General features: G+C 41.2%; 2 long non-coding RNA genes across 2 annotated transcripts; one reads left to right on the top strand and one right to left on the bottom strand.

Annotated features, from left to right (window-relative positions):
• The first annotated feature begins 4,078 nt into the window (after positions 1–4,078).
• On the top strand, positions 4,079–5,076 carry LOC134458755 (uncharacterized). Its single transcript, XR_010036631.1, has 2 exons — positions 4,079–4,406; positions 4,872–5,076. It is a non-coding gene; the product is annotated as an uncharacterized LOC134458755 (long non-coding RNA).
• A 261-nt stretch (positions 5,077–5,337) lies between these two features.
• Positions 5,338–7,368, bottom strand: LOC134458754 (uncharacterized). The gene is made up of 4 exons (XR_010036630.1): positions 7,220–7,368; positions 6,863–7,043; positions 6,326–6,421; positions 5,338–5,980 (listed from the first exon to the last, which is right to left on the bottom strand). It is a non-coding gene; the product is annotated as an uncharacterized LOC134458754 (long non-coding RNA).
• Between the last annotated feature and the right edge of the window lie 1,024 nt (positions 7,369–8,392).

The following is an 8,392-nucleotide window of genomic DNA, read 5'->3' on the forward strand; positions in this document are numbered from 1 at the left end:
AAGATGCTTAGCTCACAGCATGTACACAATTCAAAAACCAAGCTCTCTAAAACAGTCAGAAGGCCTTGTGAACATAATGTGCTTGGGCACAGTTTTGCTTTAATTTAGACAGCATTCAATGTTGACATATTCAACATTGCAATCTTCACATGCGCATCCATAAATTACACACGGGCATCATCTCTCTCTCTCTCTCTCTCTCTCTCTCTCTCTCTCTCTCTCTCACACACACACACACACACACATACACATACACACACACACACCTGCCTGTCTAGCCTGGTGACAAGATGCACCTCTCTGACGACGCATTTCAAAGCAACCAACAGAGGAGTAGCTGCATTTTGCCCAAATGCCAACACCGCCACCACACCAACTGTGTGTGCACATGATGTAGGCCTATGGTATGCCGACCGAGCAGCAAGCATCTCAAACTGAATACAAAACAAAACACCACGGCGGGTGAAATTCAAAGCAACCAACTGAGGCATAGTAGCAATAGTTCCAATTGCCATCACACAGACACACGCGAACACACACACACACACACACACACACACAATCAATGTGACTTACTATGAGTAGAGTGCGCATTCTTTTGTCAATCATGTCGGCGTTTCTCCAGGCTGAACTTCCACATCACCTCCTGTTAGCATCCAGAACTAGCCAGCAATATCGCCAAGTAACGCAGTTGATTAGCCAATAAAAACTACAGCATATCTACATGTAGAGCTGTGGGTGACATGCCAGCTGTTCTGCGCTTTTCTGAATCTCGCCACATCGCGTCAAGTTACTGAATGTTCCTTGAAAGCTGCATGCTTGTTTAAGCCTTTCCAAATTTCGATAGCATGTTTCTGAAATCATTTCAGAGAGATTGAGAAGGTTGTGTGTCTGAAGATAGGCTACATAACCGATACACTGTCTGCAAGCGCTTAAAAGGCTGCGTCCTTTTCAATGGAATAACTTACTCGAGCCAATCCCAGTTCACAGCTAGAGGAAAAGTAATGTCTTTTCGAAACAAAATATCTCACGAGGTATTCTTTCAACAAAACCTGATTGGGTTTATCAGTGCCACAGTAGTCGACCTGCTAGTGCTACTGTAGGGCACCGCTTCCTTGTCGGCACGGCTGTCAATGGTCAGGATCCACGGAGATAGTTCAGGCTTCTAACATGTCATGTCGTGGGTTATCCAAAGTTACCGATGTTGGAGTTTTAAAACAGTTACGCGTAGTGGTATCCATATTCAGGAAAGCACAAAACTTTCATGTCTGCTTGCACCCCTCCTTCCCCACCACGTCAAATTTTGGAGTTGGTAATCCACTCGTCATCTTAATGGACATCCACAACATTCGGGCCAACTGGCGTTGATGCATAAAAAAGATTATCAGCTTCGTAAGTGCATTTGTCTTTGATTAAGTATCTTCCCTTTCCTCCGTTTGGTAACACTACCAGGGTATTGGCGCTTCATTTTGATAATTTTGCAACTTTATCACAACTGAGCTTGACGTAACTTTCCTCTACTTCCTCTCGCAAAAGGAACACGTTCGCGATGCCACATGCTGCACAAATATGCGCAGGCAGCGCAGCAGAGCACAACCACACTGATTGCATTGTAATTGGCAATGCGCTTATTTGCGCCGCGCCGACTTGCACAAGTTTGTCACCGTGAACGTTGTTTTGGATATTCGTCTGGCGCACATGGCATAGATGGAATATACCATGTTCACGCGAAAGGGAGGGGGTGTGCATGTAATCTATATTTATTTGTGTTTTATTATGCTGTTTATTTTGTTTCTGACGTACAGAAATAAATATTTATGAACGCAGTATGTGCATTACTGACCAAAGCGCCCTAACTACCAACTGTAGGCCTATGGGAAGTTTGGGGGGGTCCTCTGGGGGCCCCTACATTTGGCGGGGCCTAAGGCGGTTGCCTAGGTACGCCTCAATTAAGAACCGCCACTGGTCCCACACTTCACTCTTCAATATACCCGTAGATACCCATGCTACGTTTTGGTGTTAATTCACCAGTTCAATTCTAACTCACCAGAAATAAAACCCCATTCATTTTCAATGGGGTATCATTTCTGGTGATTTAGAATTAAACCGGTGAGGTAGCCACAAAACGTAGCATGGATATCTACGGGTATATTGAAGAGTGAAGTGTGGGACACCAGGTCAGCTATACAAGAACAGCTCACAGCAAAGCATCAAGGATATCTGGCCTTCCATTACTCCCATGCACTGTTTCTGCCATTGACTTCAATGTTAAACACATCATGGCCGTTATTATTAATAATATTAAGACAGAGAGAGTCCTAACCAAGTATTGAACATTGCATGTTGTGTAGAAAGTACCACATTTCAACTGATTTGATGTGCACTGATGTGAAACAAATTTTGATGAAGAAAATTGTGATTTTATTACAATATTCTAATGATGCGAATTCCCCAATTCATGGTTTTTTTGAGCTGGAAGACCAAAATGTGTAAAAATAAACAATTTAATGATTGGAATAGTTAAAAAACTGGGCCATGAATCTATAATCCATGACAGTTTAACATTATTGATGGAATTATGGAAATAAATCAACTTTTTCATGCTATTCTAATAAAGTGGCCTGGAGCTGTATATATATATATATATATATATATATATATATATATATATATATACAGTCCCAGGAAAAAGTTTGTACACCCTTTGAAATTTCTTACATTTTTGTCAAAATTGATCATAAAACATGGTCGGATCTTCCCGGAAATCTCAAGAAGGAACAATCAGAGTCTGCTTTAATTAATTCCACTCAAACATTTACATGTTATCATATTTTTATTGGTCATAAGGCCATAATATTCACAGGAGAGCAGGGCATAAGTAAGTACACCCTTGCATTAAGTAGGGTTTAACCCTCAGTTAGTTGCAATATCATCAACCAGACTTGTCCTGTAGTTGCAGATCAGATTAACAAAACAATCTGTTTGTATCTTGTCTCCCTCTTCTTTAGAGAACTGCCTCTCGTCAGCAAGGTTTGTGGGATGTCTGGAGTGCATAGCTTTCTTGACTTCATGCCCTTTAATCTCAATTGTTTTTTGTCAGAGCTTGGGCTATTTCAGAATGTGTATTTCATTATTATGAAGCCATTCTAAAGTCGATTTGCTTCTAAAGTATGGGTTGTTGTCACATTTCAGGACCCATACTCTTGTGTGCTTCAACTGTGTGACAGACTTCCTCACGTTTTTTCTGTAAAATATCACAATAAACTTGAGTTCATTGTTCCACTGATAATAGCAAACTGTCAAGGGCCTGAGGCAGCAATGTAGCCGCATATAATGATGCTCCCGCTACCATACTCAGAAGAGGAGATGTAACCAAGAATAGCTAAAAAGGGGATTCATTCTGCCAATCTAAAATTAATGGGGTTTCTGTCTAAAAAAATATTGCTGCACCTTTGAGGTTTGCGAAAAAGCATTTATATGCTTCATAGAATTACTGCAAAATATTCTGTAGACTAACGTTGAAACCAAAGTCGAATTGTTCAGGGGAACACACAATGTCATGTTTGGAGGAGAACTGGAGAACCACACCTTGACCAAAACATCATCTCTGCCTTTGAGTATGGTGGCGGGAGCATCATTATATGCGGCTACCTTGCTGCCTCAGGCCCTTTTGAGTTTGCTATCATCAGTGGAACAATGAACTCAGAAGTTTATCAAGATATTTTACAGAAAAAAAGTGAGGTAGTCTGTCACACAGTTGAAGCACACAAGAGGATGGGTGCTGAAATGTGACAACAACCCATGCTTTAGAAGCAAATAGACTTTAGAATGGCTTCATAATAATGAAATACACATTCTGGAATAGCCCAGTCAAAGCCCTGACAAATAAACAATTGAGATTATCAGGCATGAAGTCAAGAAAGCTATGCACTCCAGACATCCTACAAACCTTGCTGACGAGAGGCAGTTTTCTAAAGAAGAGGGAGACCAGATACATCCAGATTGTTTTGTTAATCTGATCTGCAACTACAGGAAACATCTGGTTGAGGTTATTGCGACTAGCTTAGGGTTACAACCACTGACGTGTATAGTATAACTGGACTGCGGAGTTCGATAGAACTCCATTCAACGGTTTTGAAGCAACCGCGGCTGATTTACTTCCGCCCCAAAAATGCGGAAATATAATAATCACCTTGACAACGTTGAGCTACATTGCTGATAGGTCGACATCGCCGGCCAATCCACAAACAGACACTTCAAGACATGTCCCGCCCCTCCCACCCGAATATGACATGGCGTCCCCAGCAGAAATATTGAACCCACTTTTCAGCTGTGGAACTGGTCGACACAGAAACCCTTGATTGTCATAAAAACAGCAACACAAGTTCAAATGGAACTGGTGATCGGTAAGTATGGCAAATATACCATGCTATTAATAAAATGATACTTTGGGTTAACGAAACCTTGAAGAGCTTGTTATGATGACCATAATAATTTTAGTTTAGCATCTAACGTGAGCCAGCCGAGTGGCGAAAGACCTAGCTTACTATAAGTTACTTCACCACGTTGTAATGTAGCCGCAATTAAAGACAAATGGGAAGTTAGGCTACAAACAGAGCTGTACACAGAACATGCAGATGTGTCTTTGGGGTCGGCGTACCGTTTGGCAAAACATAATCCATGTCAGCAATACTCAGTATCAACATTGCTTTTGTATGAGAGCTCAGAATGCTCCAATTTTCATGTTGTACATCTGCGTAAAATATTGTTTGGTTTGTGTCTGCCACACCAAGTTAATCCTCTACGGACATTTGTAAATAACTTTGAATGTTTGGGCATCAAATGACATGCAAAACCTTTCCGTTTGACAGACAAACCATGGACGCTGAAGAAAGGCTCCTCGACGCCAAGCTGTCATCCGGAAGATTGAAGATGAAGATTGCCGTGTCGAGCAGTCATCATGACCATTTTTTTGCTGATCCCCCCAGTTTTTGAAAAGATTCAGAATACAAAATCACTCTTAGAAGTAGACGGTATGGTAAACAAACCAAAGTTAACACCTTTCAGTTAGTAAAACATAGCTGGCCTACAGTAGGCTATGACTAAACATCTGGGTGTTTTGTATGCTTGACATAAAGATTAAAATGAAATATTCACCCTTATGTTCAGCTTTTTAAACTTGCAAATCATGGAGTGGACATTCTTCCCCAAGCTTGTAAGAAATGCATTACTTCAATCACACAGTGTCTCCCAACTTCTTTTTTGTCTCATGTACCCCCTAAGCATTTTTGTCATACCATGAGTACCCCCTCCCTCATGCTCTAGTCTACTGTATATCTTCCTCTATCCCAGTGGTTCCCAACCTTTTTCTTCAGGGACCCATATTTTTACCATTGTAAGCTTTGGTGACCCAATCGTGCCAGCGCCCACGCGAGAGGGAGTCCCAGGCGAGAGGGAGTCCCAGGCGAGAGGGAGTCCTGCGGAAACTCATTAGAAAATTGTATTCCTCAATTTGTCTTCAGTCAAATATAGAATGACTGTTTAATGTGTCGCTTACATTTTGTTGCCTCTATGCATATATCAGTTTAAAAGCTTTACTTTATCATATATTCAACATGGGCTATATGGTATTAAAACGAAACCCCTTAAAATCAAGAGGGCTTCGCGACCCACTGTGGATCTTTGGCGACCCATAAGTTGGGTCCTGACCCATAGGTTAGGAACCACTGCTCTATCCCAATATGATTATGCTCCATATATTTATTTTTATTGATACCTGCCAATGCATGTACCACCTGCATTGTGTTGTAACAATAGTGTGGTTAACCAATATAACAAATTAAACAAAATGTGCGGGCTGCTGTATATAAGCATTTATTAACTGTGTTTCATAATTGCAATGGCTTTTGAAGCTGGTTCTGCACATCGGATCCTCTGTGGTGGTAGGATGCAGGCAGCAGCGTACTGTGCACATCTTCAGCTGTAACAATAAATACAAATCTATTTTTTTTTTAAATAATTAATGTAACATGACCATAATTGAAGCATATCACTGGTATATATAGAGTAACTATAGGCCTAACATTTCAGTGTAGTAAAAATGTCTACATTTGTTTAAAAAGGAAAAAACCCATGAACATCCTTCTCAAAAAAGTTTTGGGTGCAGGACTAACAAAGTCAAATGACAACTGAAAATTAAGTCTGCTCACCAAGCTCCTGTTTTACTTATTTAATGTGATGAGCTTGAAGTGCAGACTTCATTTTCAGTTTTCAAATGTTTTTATTGTCCCATTAAATCTGCAGAAATATGGGGGTGTAGACTCACTTGTGTAATACATTATAGATGTAAACAGAGACGTTGTCCAAGTCCTTGGTCATGTGATACCTGCTGCAGTGTACTCCACGTCTTCAGACACCTCCGCTGTAAATAAAATAATGGCATATGAAGTGTGATGAGAATACGTCACTGTTTGGTACACCAACAACTTAACATACTTATGTCGTTTACATTATTTACCTCAACATTAAGTAGCTGAACTTGTATTAGTGTCAGGTTCATGGGAAGAAAACACAATAGATAAGGAGATGGGCTGCTCGTGTTTCAAAGCATGCTACCTAATCAGTGAAAATCATGGGGTGGTAGTTTCATGGTGTGGGCATGCATATCTGTCAATAGAATTGGTACCCTTGTAATTATTGAAGATAGTGGCTACTGACAAACGCTGAGAGTTTACTACGCTTGATCTATACTTTTATCCAGTCCAATTACTTTTTGTCCCTTCAAATTGGGAGGCACATGTAAAAATAAGTGAAAGTCGCTTTGGATGCAAGCATTGGCTGAGTGTAGTGTAATGTTACATACCGGGTACTATATAGTATCATAGATGGCAGCAGGCTGGTCAGGTCCTCAGTTGTGCACTGGCAACAGTGGCTGGTCCTTGTCAGGTGTGTTTATGGGGCCTCTTCTCAGGTCAGAGAGTCAAATCCTTAATGATGTTGACTATGGTGAGACCTGCTGGCGTGTACTGTACATTTTCAGACATCTGTAAAGAAAATGATGACAAACGAAGGGTGATGAGAACAACATATATTTCATTACTATGTTATTACTAATATATAAACACATGCAGAGTAAGCAGATGATGGTGTTAGCCTTACATTGGAAGGTCTCTGGTCTTAAGTCAAGCGTATACTTTAGGGATTTGAAACTTAGGCCTACCTGACAGTGAGTCCTGGCTGTGTTTTCCAGGTGAAGTGTGGTTTGTTGTTTTGCCTACAGAATGAAACCATGTCACATGAGGATGGGGAAAGGATGTTTACTACACAATGCACTCGTCAGTAGGCCTGCAATCGTCAACATTACTGACAGTTTGCATTAACACCAGAGAGATTCTAGAATGAGAGGGGACATATGGCGGCCATCTTGGTGACGCCTCCGGGGTGCTATTTCGCGATTAAGTAGACCAGATCTGAGAGTCAATGGGAAAAATGAATGGGGAAACTGAGTATAGGACGGAGGGGAACCCAGCGGTTGTGAAAACCATATGGTTGAAACGACCGTGAAAAACTGATCAATCTAGACTACTTGGTTGTGTCATACGAGTCAAAATAAAGCTTTTTGAGCCACTTTTCTCACGGTTTTTTTGACAGAGCGCAGGCGCAGTAGTTCCATAACGGCACGAGAGCAACGGCTTTTCAAAACTGAGCATGTGCATAATTTCGCGTGCGCCGATGCAGCCAGATGATTGGATCACTGGCAACGCAGCTCAGCAGGCACATTGGCTCTTGTTACCAGAAAGGCGGGAGATGTGCGGGTAGACGCCATATTTGCGTTACGAATCTTCACCGTTAATTTCTATGTAGACCTCCTTGATTTCTATGTACCTGTTCTATCTCCTCTTACTAGAATATTTCTGATTACACTATGCACTCGTCACTCAGTACAGTCAACATTAATGACGCAATTTGCATACTGAAAACGAACGTACCAATGACCATCATTTCATCACCAACTAGCAACTTGGCAATTTGGCAACACAGAAACAAACAATATTTGACAGTTTTTCACGGAGGAACACAGCTAGACTACGTTGCTTTTCCGATGTGGCTGGCCAGCATAGTGCCAGAATGGTAGTGAAATGTTTACAGCATCGTGAATGAATATGTAAGGATTTGGCTACGGTACGGAAGGAGGGAATCCATACACCTGATGCACGCCAAACAGACACATTTTGCTTTCAAAAGCAAAGGCATTCAGATTACAATTAAGTTACTTGACAAACCGACAGATCATCAAACACTGAAAGATCAGCATGCTGCCTTTGGCTAATAACAAGCTAGCATTGTCGTACGTGTTTGTTAAACAAAGCTCAGTCATTTTGGTCAATCAGCC

Source organism: Engraulis encrasicolus, chromosome 11 (assembly GCF_034702125.1).
Source record: "Engraulis encrasicolus isolate BLACKSEA-1 chromosome 11, IST_EnEncr_1.0, whole genome shotgun sequence".
In the NCBI taxonomy this organism is placed as follows: domain Eukaryota; kingdom Metazoa; phylum Chordata; class Actinopteri; order Clupeiformes; family Engraulidae; genus Engraulis; species Engraulis encrasicolus.